The sequence below is a fragment of the Salvia miltiorrhiza genome, chromosome 1, assembly GCF_028751815.1.
Source record: "Salvia miltiorrhiza cultivar Shanhuang (shh) chromosome 1, IMPLAD_Smil_shh, whole genome shotgun sequence".
NCBI classification, from domain to species: Eukaryota; Viridiplantae; Streptophyta; class Magnoliopsida; order Lamiales; family Lamiaceae; genus Salvia; species Salvia miltiorrhiza.
Window position 1 is genome coordinate 25539680 of NC_080387.1, and position 20409 is coordinate 25560088.

A 20409-nucleotide genomic window follows, 5' to 3' on the forward strand; every position below is an offset into this window, starting at 1 on the left:
ATCATAAGCCGCGAAAGTTGGATGCATCCCCCGGATCATCCCTACTCCGCGCAGAGGGTTACTATTGAATCGTAAGCCACAAAAGTTAGATGCATCCCCCGGATCATCCATGCTCCGCGCAGAGGGTTACTATTGAATCGTAAGCCGCAAAAGTTGGATGCATTCCCCGGATCATCCATGCTCCGCGCAGAGGGTTACTATTGAATCGTAAACCGCAAAAGTTGGATGCATCCCCCGGATCATCCATGCTCCGCGCAGAGGGTAACTATTTAATCGTAAGCCGTGAAAGTTGAATGCATCCCCCGGATCATCCATGCTCCGCGCAGAGTGTTCCAGCCATAAAGGGAAGCAACAGAGGGATGGCTTAAAGGGAAGCAGCAGAGGGATGGCTCAAAGGGAAGCAGCGGAGGGATGGCTTAACAGAGAGCATCAGAGGGACGGATCGAAGGGGAGGAACTGAGGAATGCCCGGAAGGGAAGCGTCAGAGGAACGCCAAGAATTGAAGCGTCAGAGGAGCACACAGAGAGGAAAGGGCCAGAGAAATGCACACCAAGGGGGAGATCAGAGCAGCGGTCCCAGCTACCCACTCAGAGGGACCATACTGTCAAGATAAAGCTACCGGTTTTGTCAGAGTCAGAGGAACCATCCAGAGGAACCGTTCAGAGGGAAGCTGACCAGAGGAATCATGAACACTTCAACAAAAAATGAAAATCCTACTCTCCACAGAAAGAACAATTGCGACATCTTAGAACATCAAAATGTAGTTCATATCAATTCAAAAATAGAACGACAACAACAAAACAATACGAATGAGGAATTGATGCAGAGCCAGATAAAAAATTAAAGGAAGAAAGAAGTTACGAAGAAAATTCATTAACAACTCAAATGCGATCAAACTGTACATTACACTCAAAACACAACAAAGTATTTGTAAATTCAAGATTACAAAATTTCAACAAAAAGATGGAGGAGATAACAAGGGGAGCTAGGAGGGCGGAGCAGGGACAGAGGGGTCCGGAGCAGCCGGGGCAGAGGAGTCCGCAGCAGCAGGGGCAACAGCATCAGAGGCCTCACCAGAGGGACCCCCTTCTTCGAACACTGGCAACGTGTCCGAGTCCTTCACCGCAAGCAGATGCTGCTCTACGTCTAACAGCTTTAATGCCTCTTGGGTATATGTTGTGTCATTCTTATACAGGGCATAAAGCTGGTCCACAGCCGCGGAGAAAGACGCAGGATTCTCGTAGGCAGAGGTCGCAAAGCCAGAAGGCAAAGGGGGCTCCATGCAGTACTGTGAGAACCCCTGGGAACCAGCACCAGTTTGACCCCTCAGTTGGTCCACGAACTTTGCCAAGGAAGTGCAGAAGGAGGGCCGGTACTTTAGAGTAGTAGGCACTGGGTCAGAGCAGACCCCAAAGGCGAATTGGGGAAGGGCCTTCTCCAAGACCGGATACCACCACTCAGGCTTCCCCGGGGACTCAGCAGTGATGCCCAGCAGTCTATTGAGATCCTCGTCCTTGATGTTATCCATCAAGGCCTCTAGATCCAGACCAGCAGCTTGTTCCGCTGATGCTCCCAACACCTCCGCCGTCTTCATGGCTGTTTGTTTTATCACATGGGCGAAGAGTTGGGAGAACCCCTCCAAGTAATTGGGAGTCCTCTGGAAGGCCGCCAGAGTGCCCTCCAGCACCAAGTCCAAGAACTGCTGCCCCTGGGGAGAGATGAAGAACTCTAGGCGATGGTCTCGGGCCCGGTTTAGGGCACCTTCACAAGCCTGCTTCCAGTGGCGCCTGGACTCCCTATGCTCTCCCTCGTACCTCATCTGGAACCAGACAAGGTTGTCATAGCCTTCCTTTTTGGCCCTGTCCAGTTCAAAGGCCAGGGAAGCTTTCTCCACCTCCAACTGATCAATGCGGGCTCGTAGTGCGGCAGCCTCCGCCTCAGCATGGCTGTAACGCTCCACCATGCCCGTAACCTCCTCGTCGCGCTTCGCCTGCGCTTCCCTCTTCTTCTCCAAGTCTTTCTCCAGTGCATCGTAATCATCGATGCACTGGATCGCCTCCCCAACCCGGGACTCCAGCTGCAAGAAAATAGAGGGAAAATGTCAGAACAGAGAAATGATCAGAGGCATTTAGAGAAATCAAAAGGTTAGTAACAAAATCATTTAGGCAGGGTAAGTAATGCAGGATACCTGAATCCACAACTGACCAAGGCTGCTAGCCAATGTAGCCCTCTTCATTTTCCTAGTCGCCTCCCGATCCTTGGGATGGATCTGGAAAAGCAGTATGCGGACGAATTCTCGTCCCTTCATGGATGAGATTAGTTTAGAGCCAAAGGCCCCCGACGCCCCCGCAGGCAGGGCTAGAACCTTGCCTCCTTCAGCATCCACGGAGGTGGTCTCCGCTTCATCTGTTGGCTCATCTTCCGAGGTCACTAGCTTGCTGCCATTTTTTAGGCTCTCCTTCCTCCACTTTTCAGCAAGGGCAAACACAGCACCCTTTCGTTTCTTCTGGATAAAGACGGGAGTCGGGATGTCTTGGACTGTTGCGGGAGTGGGGAACATCCTTAGTGATGTCCACCACAGGAATGGTGGATCCTTCATTGGCTCTGCCAGAGCCAGAGCCACCAGCCCCCTAGCTGTCGGGGCTAAAAAAGGATAAAACGTCCATGTCTTTTCCCTTGCCAGGAGGGAAACGCCGAACAGGGGTGACCATCCCAGCAGCATCCGACACTGTCCGGGAAGTGTCCACCCCAGAGTTTGTAGGTTGTTCTGCAGTGTCAGTCCTAGAGCCGGTGTCCCCAGAACCTGGCCCCCCCGCGCCAGAGGGACGGTCGGCCAAGAGCGTGGCCCTGCACTTTTGTCTCCACGACATACTTGCAAACAAACAAAGTCTTATCACTAAAATCAAGGTAATAATAATTTACACATACCTACTAACGATTAATTTTACCTATAGATCTGCGTGGGAACAAGGGAAACAGGTCATTGGCTGCTAAAGCCGAATTGCTGGTGACAAGCTCCTTACAAAGGAAATGCTCGTTATTAAGGGTATTGAGGAAACCCATTACCCCCAGATCAAAATCACTGGGGTTTCCTAGGGAAGAAGGCTTGTAGGTGGTCCGGGCGCCATGCCACCTTATTTCTTGAGCACCATATTGGCGCCAAGTGCCTTCGGATGTCACCGCAAAGCAATAGAAGGACAAGAAGCCTTTATCTATGGAGGGGAGGGAATTGAGGAAGGTGGTGGGATAAGTTTTATGGGCGGCAAAGCTGTACAGAGGGCTGCCCTGCAATCTAAGGGATTGAGTTTGACAAAATAACTTTTGGGTATCTTGAACACCGTGAGCTGTACAAAGAATATGGAAAGCATATAACCTCCGAATGGCGGAGGGATTTATTTGATAGAAAGGGATTTGGAAATGGTTACAAACCCCTACCAAAAGTGGAGGAGGAGGAAGCCTTAAGCCGGCCTCAACCTGGGCTCGCCAGATAGCTATAGTATTTAGTTGCATTTTGCGAATGGGCTCTAAGGACTTGGACTGGAGTTCGAACCTTATGTTGGCGGGATTCTTACACTTCGCCGCCATTGTGCGAAGATCTTCAACACCTAACCTAGAGTCAGGGATATGTTTGGGCATCTTGGGCGTAGAGGGAGTAGGTTCAGGGGAACTCGGGGGATCCTGGGGATTGGGAGGGTTGGAAGAAGTTGGAAGAATCGGAAGGTTTTGAGGATGAGGGGGAGAAGAAGGCGGAGAAGCTTAGGGAGAGGGAGAGGGAGAGGGGGAGAAGGCAAGTTGGGCACCGGAAATAGAAGCCATGGCCGGGAAAAAAGCTAGGGTTTCCACGCTCAATCAGAGCACCAACAAACTTAATAAAACTAGTCTACACCAAATAAAAGCACCAGGAAAGGGAGATACGCGATTTACCTAAGCCAAATATTCTTTAAGGTCGACGGAAGGGACTGGAGAGGAAAGGTCACGAGATATACTTTAGAACTGGAGATAGAGGATCGCCGGAAATTGAGAGGATAAGTGAAATAGTGCAGAATGAAAATGAAGAAGATGAAAAGTAAGAATTTGAACCGCCTAAGTATAACGTACGCGGGCAACTACCAAATAGCGGGATGAGCAACACGTGGCATTAGGGAAATAATCAACGGTCAAGGATTTCTACAGAGAAACGAAAAGACGCAAAGGTTAAAAAGTAACCTCGAGATACGGAAAAGTGCACTACAAAAGGGCGGGCATTTAATGCCGATGACGTCAGCCACGCGGGCGAACACTCTGACTAGTTACTCTGCTCCAGAGCAAACTAGTCAGACTAGAGGGGGGAGTAGCTGATGAGGAGTAATATATGCAGAGCAGAGGAATGATCCTTGTCAGAGGAACGGACCTCGCCACCAGAGAAATGATCCTCGCCAGAGGAATGGCTCTCGCCAGAGAAGTCACTAAAGAACAGAAATGCGATTTGCCCATGCGCCAGAGCAGAGGAATCGCCCGCTTGTGAGCGAATTTACCACTATGCCCTCGACCACGCGGGGAGCATGTTTTTAGAGGCGAAATTACTATTTTACCTCTAGCATGTAATCTATAAATACCCATGCACTCGTGCTTTGTAAGGATACGCTTTCACTACTTTTGAATACAACAGCAACCTCACTCGTGTTTTCAGCAATTCAATTATTCTCTCTCACTCTTCACGATCAAACACTAGGTAAAACTCACAATTTAGTAATAATTCACCGATTAAACCTTCACCCGTTCGTTCATGATTCACCAATTTTCAATATCAGTCTACAACTTATTTCGAACCAAAATTTGGTTAAGTTTGTTGTGTTTGCGAAAAATAGCCCACAGGTGTATTCCCCCCACCCCCATACACCTGTCAGTTAATCCTTCGGGATCCCAACATATATATAAGTAATGTACAATAATAATAAATAATATTATTTACAATACTCCCCCTTGGACATTACTTGATTATGCTCATGCCTCTCTCGCTGAAAAAATCCTGTGGGAAAAAACAGTCAAAGAAAAGAGTACATGTGATGTGTATAAATTTTTATTGTATTTGTTGCCTCATTAAAAACCTTAACCAAGAAAACCCAATTGGAAAAACTTAGTAAGGGAAAAAGAGTACAACAAAAAATACAACTTTAAGGCATAATGAATTCGCTCCCCCTCAAACTAATAATCTACTAAGCCTACACATTCCAATATTATGAACATGTTTCTCAAAAGTTGACGTAGGAAGGGATTTTGTAAATAAATCTGCCAAATTATCACAAGAGCAAATTTTATTTATTTTAATTTCATCGCTCTTCTGGAGCTCATGCGGGTAAAAGAATTTAGGTAATATATATTTTGTTAAATTTTCTTTAATGTACCCGCTATGCATTTGTGCAATACAAGCAACCTTGTCCTCATATAGGACAATGAGAGATTTATCATTCGCAATACCACAAGATCCGCGAATGTGTTGTATTAATGATTTTAACCATACACATTCTTTAGCGGTCTCATGTAAAGCGATAATCTCTGAGTGGTTTGAAGATGTAGTAACTAGAGTCTGTTTAACAGATCTCCAAGAAATAGTTGTACCACCACAAAGGAAAACAAAACTGGATTTAGCATTATGGGGATCAGATAAATAACCAGCATCCGCATAGCCTACCAATGTCATGTCTTTGTTTCTTGGATAGAACAAGCTAAGATCTTTTGTACCTTGAAAATAACGAAGTAGGTGTTTAATATCATTCCAATGTCTTCGTGTAGGAGAAGCACTGAATCTTGCTAGCAAGTTAACCGTAAATGCTATGTCAGGTATTATGCAATTTGCGAGAAAAAGTAGTGCTCCAATTGCACTCAAATAAGGAACTTTTGGTCCTAAAATATCTTCATCATCTTCTTTAGGTCTAAATGGGTCCTTATCCACTTCTAGTGATCGGACAACCATAGGTGTGCTAAGTGGATGTGATTTATCCATATAGAATTTCTCTAAAATCTTACTCACATAAGTTGACTGGTATACAATAATTCCTTCAGGGAGATGTTCGATCTGCAGGCCGAGACAAAACTTGGTTTTACCCAAGTCTTTCATTTCAAACTACATCTTTAAGCATGAACGAGCTTCTTCAACCTCTTTGCATGTTCCAATCATATTTATATCATCAACATAAACAGAAATGATACAAAAGCCATTTTGTGATATTTTAATGAACACACAAGGGCATATATCATTGTTCACATATTTCTTCTTCAAGAGGAATTCACTAAGTCGGTTATACCACATCTTTCCCGATTGTTTTAAATCGTACAACAATTTTTCTAATTTCACACAATACATGTCACGAGTTTCATTTTCCTTCATATGAGGAATTTTGAATCCTTCAGGGATTTTCATATAGATATCAGCGTCTAGTGACCCATATAAATATGCGGTCACGACGTCCATTAACTGCATTTCTAAATTCACTGATGATGCCAGAGATATCAAATAACGGGATGTTATGCCATCTAAAACATGAGAATATGTTTCATCAAAATCAATTCCAAGTCTCTACGAAAACCCTTGAGCTACTAATCTCGTTTTATATCTTGTCACCTCATTGTTCTCATCTCTCTTTCGTACAAACACACATTTATATCCCAATGGTTCAACATTGTCGGGTATAAGTATAATAGTACCAAGAACTTTTCTTTTCTTTAGCGAGTTATACTCTGCCTCAATTGCTTCCTTCCATCTCAACCAATCAGAGCGCTTCCGGCATTGTACTACTGTTTTTGGTTTTGGATCCAGATTATCATTTGAAATAGTACATGCAATTGTAGAGGCAAATACATCGTCTATTATAATAACATTTCTGTTATAAGTTTCTACCGTATTTATAAAGTTCATGGCAACTTCAAGGTTGACATCAACCAGATTTTTGTCAATTCCCATTATATTATGATTTGGTTGTTACACAATCCCAATATTAGTTAGTGCACTTTTAGAAGTACTGGGATTATCATCTACGGGGTGATCCTCTTCAAGAGGTTGTTGGAATGATATCATATTCTTATTTGATTTTATTTTTTGGGGATTTTTATCTTTGGCACCAATAGGTCTCCCACGCTTCTGGCGTTCGGGATTATCAGCTGATTTATTTTGCCCATATGGAACTTCAATCCTTGTGGTGCATTCATAGCAGAATATGAGATTTTGTCACTCTTTTCTGATCAGTAAATGCATCTGGCAAATTACTTGCTAAATATTGCAAGTTAACTATCCTTTGAACTTCCAGTTCAGATTCATTAGTACGTGGATCTAAATAGCAAAGATTCTTTTCATTCCATGAAATTTCTCGATATTGTGTTGAAGTTAGGCTTCTGTCTCTCCCTAATGTCGGGAAATGATCTTCATCAAAAATACAGTCAGTGTATCGGGCAGTAAATTGATCCCCAATCATGGGTTCAAGAAATTTAATTATAGATGGAGATTCATAACCCACGTATATACCTAGCTTACGCTGAGAGCCCATTGTGGTACGTTTTGGTGGCGCTACTTGTCACAGCCCGCCCTAACTAGGGATAGTTAGGCCGAGTGATCCACGACTAGGGATGGGGTTAAAGAAGAAGGGGAAGAAAAGGGGCGTCATTTATAGCCGTAAAACTTACTCATCTTAATAAAACTCGTCATTTTTATTCATTAATACTCAATTGAAAACAGTCTATGAAAGACTGCATAAAAGTTAATTAATATCATTAATCAAGTTATACATCATATGCAACCATTCTCTTAAGACTCAAAGTATGACATAACATACTATAACATCAACAACATCTTGCAGCGGAAAGTAGCTAGACATATGTATGAAGACATATTCTAGACAGGTTAACTATTTATTAACAACCCTGGAGACTCCGCTCATTGCAGCACCATCATCACATCAGCTCAACCTGCACATTTAGAAAACATATGCAGGGCTGAGTACAAAAGCACTCAGTGGGCACGTATGCCTAGGTATAAAAATACATGCTTCAAAACTATAAATTGTCATGCCATCATAATCAGTACAGCAAGGGAGTTTTTCGCTAAAAATGCCCAAGCTTACTAAGTTCATTTGTGATTCTTAAAGTTCGTCTGATCAGACTAAGTTCTTTTGTAATCTATCATATCTGAAACTGTGTGCCGGAGAGGTGGCCACCTCTCATGGTCACTTGACCGGCCAACCCGCTAGATGACTCACGGTCACTGGTGTACACTAGCCCTGGCAGGATAGCTATCAACTGCTTAGGACCCGAATTCGATTGCATCATTGGCAAAGCCAAAGCAGATAGATATCATACTAAAATTTAAACATTTTATGGCAAGACAATACTTGAAATAACTTTAACTCAAATATTTTGTAACGAAATAACTTGCTCAAATGTAACATTAAACTCATTTGATAGATATATATAAAACTGAAATTAACAGTTAAATCATCTCATGCATTCATTCGTATAAGAGGCCTACGACACGCAGGGGATCTCTATATACGTATAGTAAAAGTAATTCCCACCTCGTTGTGTCTCTGTATCAATGAGTAACGTCACTCTCTCCCTCAAGTCGTTACTTCCCAAAAGGACCTTCATCGTTATGAAGAATTGGTGAGAAGTTATAAAAGAAACCTCGATTAATAATCTAATCTCTTTTATGAAACATTAGTATCTCTAATGTTCATCTCTCTTGATTGTTAATCAATATAACAATTATTATCTCTCGTCATTACTCATTAATTATAACATCCTTATGTTATAATTAGCAGCGCTTCAATTAAAAGAAATATTTAACACATCGAAAAGTCCACTTTCTTAGCAGATCTATTCGCTCTCATCTCGTCTAATTAACCGATTAGAAAGTTAAACTTTCCATTAGGCATGTATTTGAGTCACGGGTCAACAAGAATTGACTATGCTCAAATTCTAATTTCACTAAAAATTTCGGCATGACCTATTCATATATAATGTCAGCCACGAGATTTCAACGCGTGAATCTCACTACGTGAACTCGTCTCTCGACTCAAAACTTAACATCTTGACATCTTTTCAACGCAAACCAAACAATTCAAAATCATCAAAACTCTTTATCAGTAAACTATCATTTATACTCGACACCAATTGTTCGAGTGTCAGATACCAACATTTATGTGCGTTAATCATAACTCTCACAACTCACACCATTTAGTCATATCGTATCATCCATCAAAACAAATATAAGCAAGTTATTTTCTAGAAAGTTTTGCTGTTTTTGTGTCATCTTTAAAACTTCATAACAACCAACTCAATCATCATAAACTCTCATACCAATTGATCTCAAAAACTTCATGAAGTGTAGTTCACTCTAAAAATGGTAGTTAACCAAAAAGGTTAAAGGTTTTTGGAGATATTGCTCTTTTAGTGCAGGCTGTCAAAGATTGACAGTTTCTGCCAATTTTGTTTAGGCCATTAGAAACCAAGGCAAACCTTAATAAAATTCCATCAAATTTAATCATCCAAAACTAAAGGTATCCTTGAAGATTTGGTTAAAATTTCACAAGAGAAAACGTTCATATGATCTGCCAAATAAACAATGAAACTCATACACTTTTACTGTTGGACAAATATGACAGCAGAACAGGGCATTTTTGAAATAATAAACTGCTCTGTTTCAGAGGTCATAAAAATCGAAATCTTATGTTTTTAGAAAAGTATTGAAGTCTAGTTTCGTTTAAAAAAAACGGTGATGCTAAATCCTTCATGGATTAATAGATATAAACGTTTTTGTGAAGTCTACCAATAGTTGACAGATTCTGTCAAGGATTTTTCAAAATATCTTTAAAATAGCAAACATCATCCAAAAGACATGAAATTTTGCAGCAACGAAATACACATATCATAAATAAACATACTAAAATTTCAGAGCCATCAAGCAATGAAAACTCATCGAAACATAAGCTTGAAACTGCTGTAAAATTTTGACAGAATTCCAGTTTTAATTTCGTTCAATAATTATCATCCATAAATTGTAAATCAATTAGCATGCTCATGTGATATCGTAGAACACATATACGCAATAATATTCATTATGCAACGTCTCAAACTTCACGAATTTAAATAATCATACTCTAAAAATTTATACAATTTTCGTGCTTGGAAAAATACGAATTTAATATATATCGATTCTAGCATACCCCTAAGCACAAATATCAAGTCAAAACGATCAAACAAAAATCGAAAGACAAGCTAATATGTGAAAAACGGGGCTGCCCTCATGGGTTTCATAGCTACGGTTCGTTCCGTTCTTACTCCCTTCATTAAACATGCTCAACATCTACCCAAGAACAGCATACTAAAATTTCACGACGATCCGACGTCGTTTCAAAATAAAGTCGAGAATCGACGTTTTTCGACGTCGACGAAAATCGAAAAGAAAACCATCAAAACGTAGGTAGAGATCTTACCTACTTAGATACGTGATCGAAAAGATGATCGGCGCTCGTCTCGGTGCTCAAATCGGAGGTCAAAAGCTTAAGCTTCTCAACAATGGTGTTACGTGAAGTGTGTGTGTGTTTCTAATGTGGTTTAGTGTGTGTGCAGCACAAATTAGTGTGTGTGTGTTGTGTGCAGCGTGAGTTAAGGGTAGTGGGCGGTTGGGGGGTGGTTTTGGTAGGGTAGGCCTAGATATTTAGTCGTTAAATATCTCGTTTCGTCTCGTCTCGTTTTAACGACTAACTACCCATACTCTTCGTTACTCGCCCTCTCAACTCCTACTCACTTTTATTACACTCGTAATTCTATATAAATATAGAAAATACAAGCTCGTTCTCGAAATTCTGATAAACGAGATTTACACGTTTATCGAGAAATCCCGATTTACTATTCACTCGTCGTCCAAAAATAAAAACTTTCATTATTGGACTCGTATCGAAAAACTAAGAATATTTCTCGACGACGTGCACGTAAGATTTTGAAAGTCGACAAAAAGACGAAATAGCAGTATTTTACTATTTATCGTCAAAAAGTCAAAATTTTCAAAAATGTCTTAACGGACTCAGATCTCACTTCCGAGTTCACCGTTCTCATTCAAATAATTATCTCGAATTATTCGAATACTCAAACTCAATTTCGGATATAAAATCTCACATCATCCAAACATCATCAAAAGAACATCTCAACATCTTAAAAATAACAAGGGAACTTCATATAACTCCTCATCTCTTTACAAAGTAAATCAAACAAGGGATCTATACCCTAATTACTCAAACTTAAGCAATTAAACACGTCATCAAAATCCCGGGTGTTACACTACTGGAGTATAAACTCCACAAACAAATATTCGCAGATAGGAAATGTTTGGTTCTTTACCACATACTAATTGTATTGAGAAATATTCATGATATGCAGTTGATCGGATTTCGAGCAAATTTGCAGCCTGCAAAATCGCATGACCCCGGCAAGTAATAGGTAAGTTTGATTTTTGTAGCAATGGTCTAGCTTCTAGTTTTAAACGTTTGATTAAGGATTCAGCTAGACCATTTTGCGTGTGGACATATGGAACATGATGATCCACTTTGATACCCAATGACATACAATATTCATCAAAAGATTTTGATGTGAATGAAAAGGGCTTCTAATTGTATCAAGGAAGATCTTAAAGGGCTTCTAATTGTATCACGGGGGCTTCTAATTGTAAGTTGACCCTAGTCGTCTCTCAAGGAAGATCTTAAAGGGCTTCTAATTGTATCACGAGAAAGCAGTAAAGGTTGAATTGAAAACTGTAAAATTAACTAAAGCTTGTAAATTAAACTTTACTTAAAACTTAAACTTAAGAATTAACTAGGCGAGATTCAAAAACGTAAGCAGAAATAAACTATTAAAACCCTAGGCAGAATTAAACGATTAAAGTAAAGCGAGTTAAATTTAAATGTTACTAGGTTGAGAATTTAAATAACTTAAATTAAAAGGCTCTAATCTAATAAACATAAAAGAAATCGCATAATTGAAAGCATAAACATAACGCATGTAAAATAAAAGAATCAATGTAAATAAAATAAATACCAGAATCATCTCGAGAAGTAAATCTGTCACTTGATTACAACTCTAAACGGAAAAGTAAAGCAAAACAAAATTGAAAATCTAACTTAGAACAAAACTCGAAAATTTGAAGAGCTATGAAAACAAGAAAGCTAAAAAGTACTTAGAATTCGTAAAAACAAGAAAGCTTAAAAGTGTTTTGATGCCTAAGGAAATTAACTTGATCGGCTCTGCAGAAAAGTAAATGCCGGAGGCAGAAGTTGGATTGAGCGTGTAAAATTATGCCCTTTTATAGATTGCCTTTCATCAACCATAGCGAAAACAGCAGCCCTTTTATAGATTGCCTTGCAAAACTGGGCTTTAGAGATAAACATCAAGGCAGTGTGTGCACATAGGAGAGTGCAAGGGATGAAGTGCTCGGCAAGTCTGGGCAGTGCTGGCGAAGGAATGCCAGCTCTGGAGCAGTGCTGGCGTAGATAGCTCTAGAGCAGTGCTGGCGTAGATAGCTCTGGAACTTGAGCTCTGCACGAATGAATGCCAGCTCTGTCGGCTCTGCACATGGTCAGCTCTGCACATGGTCAGCTCTGCACAAAGTCAGCTCTGCATAAGTCAGCTCTGCACGCCACTTTGAGTCCAGATACGCAATTTTTTGATCCAAAAACTCCAACTTAGCATTTTTCCTCCTGTTTATCAAAAGCTCCTACAAAGCATCAACAAATTCATAAACGCACCAAATTCCAGAACTTTTAACTTAAATTTAGCACAATCAAACCCCCAAAATAAGAACAATTAAGCATTAATCAACCCCCCCCCCCACATTTAGTCTTTTGCTTGTCCTCAAGCAAAATCAGTATGAATCTAAAGAAGAGAGCGTTCCACAATGATTATTTCCATCCAAACATACCACAAGTCAATTCAAAAAAATTCAATCAACATATATCTCTTAAATCATGCAAGTAACTTAAAGTTTAAGAAGCAATGCAAGTAATTCGATCAGACCCAATTCTCCGCTAGAAGTGAATTTCCTAATGTGATCGCCTTTATAATCAGTATCTACATTTCACAACTTTGCCTTTTTCACACTTTGTGTGCTTTAATCACTTAGATTTTCGACAGTTGAGCCATAATTCGTGAAATAAAACCATTTGGATGTAATTCAAAGTCATCTCACGTGGTTTCTCATGCTCATAGTTAAACTAGCAGAGCAGAGACTCAGAGCTATCACGACTTCAGAGCTGGCCAGATTTTCAGAGTTGGCAGAATTTTCAGCATTTCACAGATAAGGATACGATCGTAGGCAATCACAATGACAACACTCCCTCTAGCATCTACCGGACAAATCACGTTTTACTTACTTACAACCGTGTTGCAACAAAACTCATAATTCTTTGCACAAACAAGAAACATATATCAAAAGTAAAATCAGAATAACCACCATTCAACACTAACCCAAAATTCACATAAAGAATCATCTCTTCCACAAATTCATAAGAATAAGCTAAGAACAGAGGGACCAATCGCCCTATTTTGTGATGATTTTGTGAGTTTTCCTGCTGCGCATTCGAGCTCGTTTTGTACCTTTGTGCTCTATTTTTCACGTGCTCGATGACCTTTTGGGTGTGCTACTGTCGTATGCAGGATTCGGGAGTTACTGCGCATTTTGGCATCGTTTGGAGCGGTTTCGGAGGAAAGGCTCACGGCCACGGCGCCGCCGTCTCCTTACCGTGGGGCGGCGCCGCCGTGGGAGCCTTTCGCTGATCTTCTCCAAGTAAAGCACGGCCCGCGCCGTGGGGCCGCGGCCGCCGTCTCGACCGCGCTAGTTTTAAAGTCGCCAGCCTGACTTAGAGAAACCCTTAACCAAAGTCACTTTAAAGCATCAGCTGCATTAATCCCTGTGAACACACATCCTCCTTGATTGCAGCTGCGGGTCCTCCTAATGAGCATATAGCGCTCATCGCATCAACCGACCTCCAGACCACTCTTTTTCGGGAGCCAAAGTGAAAACTCCCATCTTTATTCTTCCCCAAGGGCAGTAAAAGGCTGTCCAGAAATTCTTCCTCAATAGTTGTCTCCTCTTTCAAGTTAGCGGGAAGCTCTTGCACTGCATTCGCTTCGAGTGGTAGTTTGTCCAAAAATTGTTGTTCAAAGGCCACCTCATCTTGCAAGTTATCAAGAAACTCCTGCACTATTTCATCCTCATATGGCAGTTTGTCTTTCAGGCAAGTGCTCGCCAGAGCTGGCGGGCTGGTCAGAGCTGGCGGGCTGGTCAGAGCTGGCGGACTGGTCAGAGCTGGCGGACTGGTCAGAGCTGGCAAGTCATTTTGAGCGCTGGCAGGCTTGTCAGTGCTGAATCTTTCCACTTCTTCCTGCATATAAATATCAACCTCCTGCAGATTGTCAAGAAATTCCTGCACAATATATTCCTCTTCCACAGGGTTAAATATCTCAATAGAATAACAGTTATGTAATAAAGAAGGAGAACTAACAGGCTTCTTATAAAAAACAGAGAACGTTACCGATCTACCTGACCCGGCCATACTCAAAGTTCTCGATCCCACATTAATGCGGGTCTGAGTAGTGGCCATAAAAGGCCGCCCCAGCAGAACTAGATGGCCATTCTCTCCTCGAATTCCTTGCCTTGCATTCAGTACCACAAAATCTGCCAACGCTTTGATTCCTCTCGCCGTGACTTCTACATTCTCCAAAAGTCCACGTGGGCTACTAATAGAACCGTCGGCTAGCTATAGCCTCATATCAGTGCACTTCAGCTCATCTTCCTTCCTGCCCAACTTCTGAAAGATATCAAAAGGCACCCAAATCTAGCATGCCCGAGACCTCTCCAGCTCTACCCAAACCAATACTAAAAATGAAGCTACCTGGATCTCCTTGCTTCGGTAGTGGTTGGGTTGGATCAACAATCATCGGTGGCAGAGGTGGGCTGGGATGTCGGCTAGCTTTGAAGGCTTCCACAGTTTTGCTCATCCACCTTTTTGGCTGCATCCGATGTTCTGCCTTCTCTTCCTAGCAGGGGCTCATCAGAGCTGGGCTTTGCAAGTCTGGACTGGGCAGGGCTGAACTGGGCAGGGCTGGACTGGGCAGCGCTGAACTTGGCAGGGCTGGACTGGGCAGCGCTGAACTTGGCAGGGCTGGACAGGGCAGCGCTGAGCTTGGCAGGGCTGGCATCCTCATCTGCTCTGGTACCCAGGTCTGCTCTGGTAGGGAACTGTCAGCACTGGCAGCTTTGATAAGTGTTATAGCGTGGGCTTGATGTAGCTGAGGGTTTCCAGTTTGTTGCGGTTGCTGCAACTGATTCAAGGCCCCTGTGAGTTTCCCAATTGTAGTCTCGAGGCGCTTAATGGTAGCACTCTGAGCCTCCATCGCTTGCTTGCTAGCTTGCATAAATGACTGCATCGTGTCCTCTAAAGAAGGTCTCGAGTGTTGCTTTTGGTACAGTGGAGCATTCTGAAATTGTTGAGCAGGCTGGAAATTCCCATGCTGTCGGTACCTCAGTGCATAGGGCTGCTGACCTCTCCATCCGCTATTGAAGTTTTGTTGGCCTTGATTGTAGCTCTGCCCATATTGCGGTCTGCTCTGAAATCCTTGCGCCGCATAAACTTCGGTTGCACCCTCTAGAGTAAAATCGCCCATTCTATTGCATTGATTAACTCCGTGGCTAAAGTCACCACATATTCCACAAGGCTCGATGTTCTGTGCAGGGATCGGGGGTTTCCATCTTGCTCATCTTGAGCTGCTGCACTTCACGCATCAGTGAGGCCAACTATTTTTGCATATCTCCATTCCGTGATACAGCGCTGGCCTCAACCCTTTTTCCGAGGATCAACTTCTGTTGAAAACTCTCGGCTAAAGTTTGAAAATTTTGATTGAGCTCCTCTGCTGTCTTTCGTGCTATGTTCCCTCCGGCAGTGCTGTCTACCATGAATTGGGCAGTTTGCACTAGCCCGTCGTAGAAAAATTGCATCACCATCGTCAGTGAAAGTTGATGTTGCGGGCACTACCATAGAAGCTCCTGAAATCTGTCCCAAGCCTCATGAAAAGGCTCATCCGCTCCTTGTGTGAAATCCATAATCTTAGCACGAAGTTCCTGCATTTTATGATTTGGATAATATTTGAGCATAAACTTCTCGCAAGCTTCACTCCAATTATTGATCGACTTTGGCGACAGAGACAACAGCCAACTCCGTGCTCTATCCTTCAGCGCATATTGGAAGCACTTCAACTTTAATTGATCCTCTGTGATGTTGAGGAGCGGGAACGTCTGCACTTGGGTACAGAAATCTCTAACAAAATTCAGCGCATCTTCATTCGGCAGCCCATAGTACAGCGGCAAAAGGTTGGCATCATTGGGCTTTAATATGTAGTTGCGGACTGTAGTGGGTAGAACTATGGCAGAGCTGGTGGCTTCAATTATGGGTCGCGAAAAATCGCCCATGTACTGTGGATTATTCTGCGCCATCTCTGTTTCCTTGTCGTGCTTGGCTGGCTCTTCTTTCACAGACTCGTCTGAACTGGACTTGTCAGCGCTGGATTTTCCAGCTCTGGACTTGTCAGTGCTGAACTCATCTAAACAGGGCTCAGTTTCTTTCTTATCTACGGGCTGCTATGTAAGGTCAGCGTCAGATCCAGAGTCAGAGCCAGAGTAAAAATCGTCAGCTCTGTCGCGCGCTTCTCCGTCTGAGCTAGACTTAGAACCGTCAGCTTTGTCTGCAAAGACTTCTTTGTTGTAGTTCTTTCTAAAAATACCCGCGTTCGTGCTGTTCAACGGAGACACCAGTTTTTCTTTCAGACTACGGCGTCCCTACATACACGAAACATAACACACTGATCAAACGCACCGGTGGAAAAAAGTAAAAGTAACACGAACAAGTGAATAAAGAAAGTAATTAAAAATAGAAAATAAAGTGACACAACTAAAACGCCTAAAATCTTCCCCGGCAACGGAGCCAAAATTTGACTCAACCTAAAACACCTCTAGATTGACTTGCAATAGAACAAGGACACTCTAGCAATGGTAAGTTGACCCTAGTTGTCTCTCTCTGTCGCAGCTCGATATAGCCAGTGATAGCGTATACCAAGTATCGTACGACTAATAAAAGTAATAGTGGAAGAAATAGAAACATATCGTGTTTTAGCGGAAGCATTTGCAAACTTTACTCATTTTAGAGAAGGATTTTAAGACATTTTCTTACTTGAATAAAACATAAATAAGCAATTGAAGACTTAGCAAGGGTTTGAAAAGTATTTTCCCTTATGAGATATTACAGGCATAAGCAAATTGAATAAACGAGTTTCATCAGAGTTGTGCAGCGAGATATGTTACTATATGTGTGAAGACATATAGCAGGGAGTTCGGTTACTTTTAGAGTAAATGCATAAAAATAAGTATGAGACATAGGAAGACACGACCAACTGACAATTCCAACAGCCTTCACCCATCCTCGCGTCAAGCCAGACCTGCACATTTAGAAATACATGCAGGGCTGAGTACCAAAAAGCACTCAGTGGACTCATGCCGAAAATAATTGAAACGTTGCTCTTAGAGCTATATGTCAACCTTGCCCTTTTCAATGCATCAACAGGATTAAGTGAGATTAAAAATACATGTTCATGTTTTTCTGTCATAAACTCATTTGCATCATCATAATAATATAATTAGTCTGCAGACAATATATATTCAGGGTATGTGCCAACTATGAGAACTCATACATCATATACATATTAGGTGAACAGAAGGAGGCCTCCTTCAAATCACCGTGACCAGCTGACTAGAGATGGCTCACGATCACCTCTGCGCACAAAACCTTTACTGTCATATAAATCAGTTAAAGGTCGATATCTTGCATCATGATCATAGTCATGTCTTTCATAGAGGCAACATACCATATTTCATTCTCATCAATAATAAATATGGCAAGTTGACAATTTTCATAATACTCATCAATAATACTTCAACATGCTTCATTTTCATAAGATTTTTCATTTGAACTCATTATCATGGTAGCTTGCCATAATAGAGTTAGAATAAAGCCCAACTGTCTCAAGGGTCGATGACGTAAAGCTCAGAGTCATACTAACGCCGGCCGTCACTCGAACCTTTGGTGGTGCACGTGGTTTAGATTGTCATGTGACAAAATAAACTCTAGTTAGAAATTCATCTAACTAATATCTAATACTTATACTTTCATCATATGCTTAATCTCATCTTATAACTTCGCCACTATTTACCCAATTGGACCTCCCAATTTAATTGGATATCTTATCCAATCAAAAGACTCTCAATCTTATAGGTAAATAGCACTCAAGTAATTCACATAGTCATTCACACTTTAAAATAATCAATTATTCCACATGATACATTTTCACAATTTATCTCAAAGTCAAATGACTTAAAAGTCACACTATGAAACTTGAAATCTTTCTCCCTTGTAAGTAAATTCTCAAATATTCATGTAAGCTATGGAATATATATATATATATATATATATATATATATATATATATTTTCCAGTAGCACTTTAATGACATAACATGGTGTATTTCTCCACCAAAACTTTAAAATTCTCAATACAATATCAAAGTAGAAATTTTGAATACCTACAACTTACTACTCTGCTCTGCCTCGACTTTAAAGAATAAACTATTTCATCTCAGAAATCTCCTGGATTCAAGACTTATACCATTGAAAACCTCTTTGAGTCTAGTTTTATTTTAAAAAAAGTAGGGTGAAAAACTCCAAGTGGTATAAGAGATATGGATGTTTTCCCACAGTCTACCATAAAAATTTGGATCGATGGATCAGCTGGTTTGCAGCACTGAGCAGAGCTTGCAGAGCTGAGCTTAGCAGAGCTGAGCAGAACAGAGCTTAGCAGAGCTGAGCAGAACAGAGCTGAACCAACAGAGCAGAGCTGAGCAGAACAGAGCTTAGCAGAGCTAAGAAGAGTAGAGCTGAACCAACAGAGCAGAACTGAGCTTAGCAGAGCTGAGCTGAGCTGAGCAAAGCTGAGCTGAGCTAACAGAGCATAGCTGAGCTAACAACGCAGAGCTGAGTTAACAGCGCAGAGCTGAGCTAACAGAGCTGAGCTGAGCTAACAGCGCAGAGCTGAGTTAACCGCGCAGAGCTGAGCTAACAGAGCAGAGCTGAGTTAACAGCGCAGGGCTGAGTTAACAGCACAGAGCTGAGCTAACAGAGCATAGCTGAGCTAACAGCGTAGAGCTGAACCAACAGAGCAGAGCTGAGCTTAGCAGAGCAAAGAAGAGCTGAGCTGAGCTGAGCTAACAGAGCAGAGCTGAGCTAACAATGCTGAGGTGAGCTGACAGAGCAGAGCTGAGCTAACAGAGCAGGCTGACCAGAACAGATCTGGCAGTGCTTCATAGTAGAAGTTTTATAATTTAAAAAGGTAGTAAACGAAGTCCAAATGACTTAAAATTTTACAAGCATGTTCATGACACCTCTGGCTACCCACCATAAAAGTTTCAAGATTTTTGGACAAGGAAAACGTCGTCGACTCAGCAGTACAGAAGCTTAGTGAGAAATTCTCAAATCGTTGAAAAACCAAAGCTAAGATAATCAAAGTCTACTTCACATATCCTCATAGATCTATAATTTCCACCACTATATTCTTGCTTTTTCATACCAATAACTCATCATGCTTCAATTGTATACATGCTTATTCATCTTATACATACATATATACATATTATAAGATGAGGATATGAGCTTACTTCCAACAAAATCAACGATGGTGGAGTAGAGGATGATGTTTGGTATTTTCTTAAAGCTTGAGCTGGAAATGAACACTTTTGGAACCTTAATCTTTTACTATATTTGGTAAGACAAGAGGAGAAAATAGTGAAGCTACATGGAGGAAGGTGCTGGCCGAACTTAAGAGGAGGAAGAAAGAGAGAAACATGCTTAGAGTGAGAGGTGATGGGATGGTGTGGTCTCATCACAATAAATGCATAATCTTCAAGAGATTGCTTGGATGATTGCTATGAAATGGTAGGCATTAGGGGTTGAAAATATGGGAGAGTGCCATGGGTTAGGAGGCTGGAGAGTGAGAAGAGAGAAGAAGAGAAGAGAGAAGAGAGAGAGATGAGAGAGGTCGAGAGTTGAGGGGGAGGAAGGAAGGAAAGAGAGAACATGGTTTGTGAGAGCATGGATTGTGGAAGCTTGTTGGCTAGTTAGAGTTAGGAGGGATGGTTACTATGCATGCATGTGTGCTTCATGTAAGGGAAAGAATGAGAAGAGAACGAGAGGAGGGTGATAGACGCGGGAGAGGGAGAGAGAGAGAGAAAGAGATAGAGAGCGAGAGAGATATATATATATATATATATATATATATATATATATATATA

At 41.6% G+C, this 20409-nt stretch overlaps 1 long non-coding RNA gene across 1 annotated transcript; it reads right to left on the reverse strand.

Annotated features, from left to right (window-relative positions):
• Window positions 1–7667: 7667 nt before the first annotated feature.
• On the reverse strand, window positions 7668–10596 carry LOC131016694 (uncharacterized). Its single transcript, XR_009099188.1, has 3 exons — window positions 10464–10596; window positions 8544–8610; window positions 7668–7938 (listed from the first exon to the last, which is right to left on the reverse strand). It is a non-coding gene; the product is annotated as an uncharacterized LOC131016694 (long non-coding RNA).
• Window positions 10597–20409: the final 9813 nt, after the last annotated feature.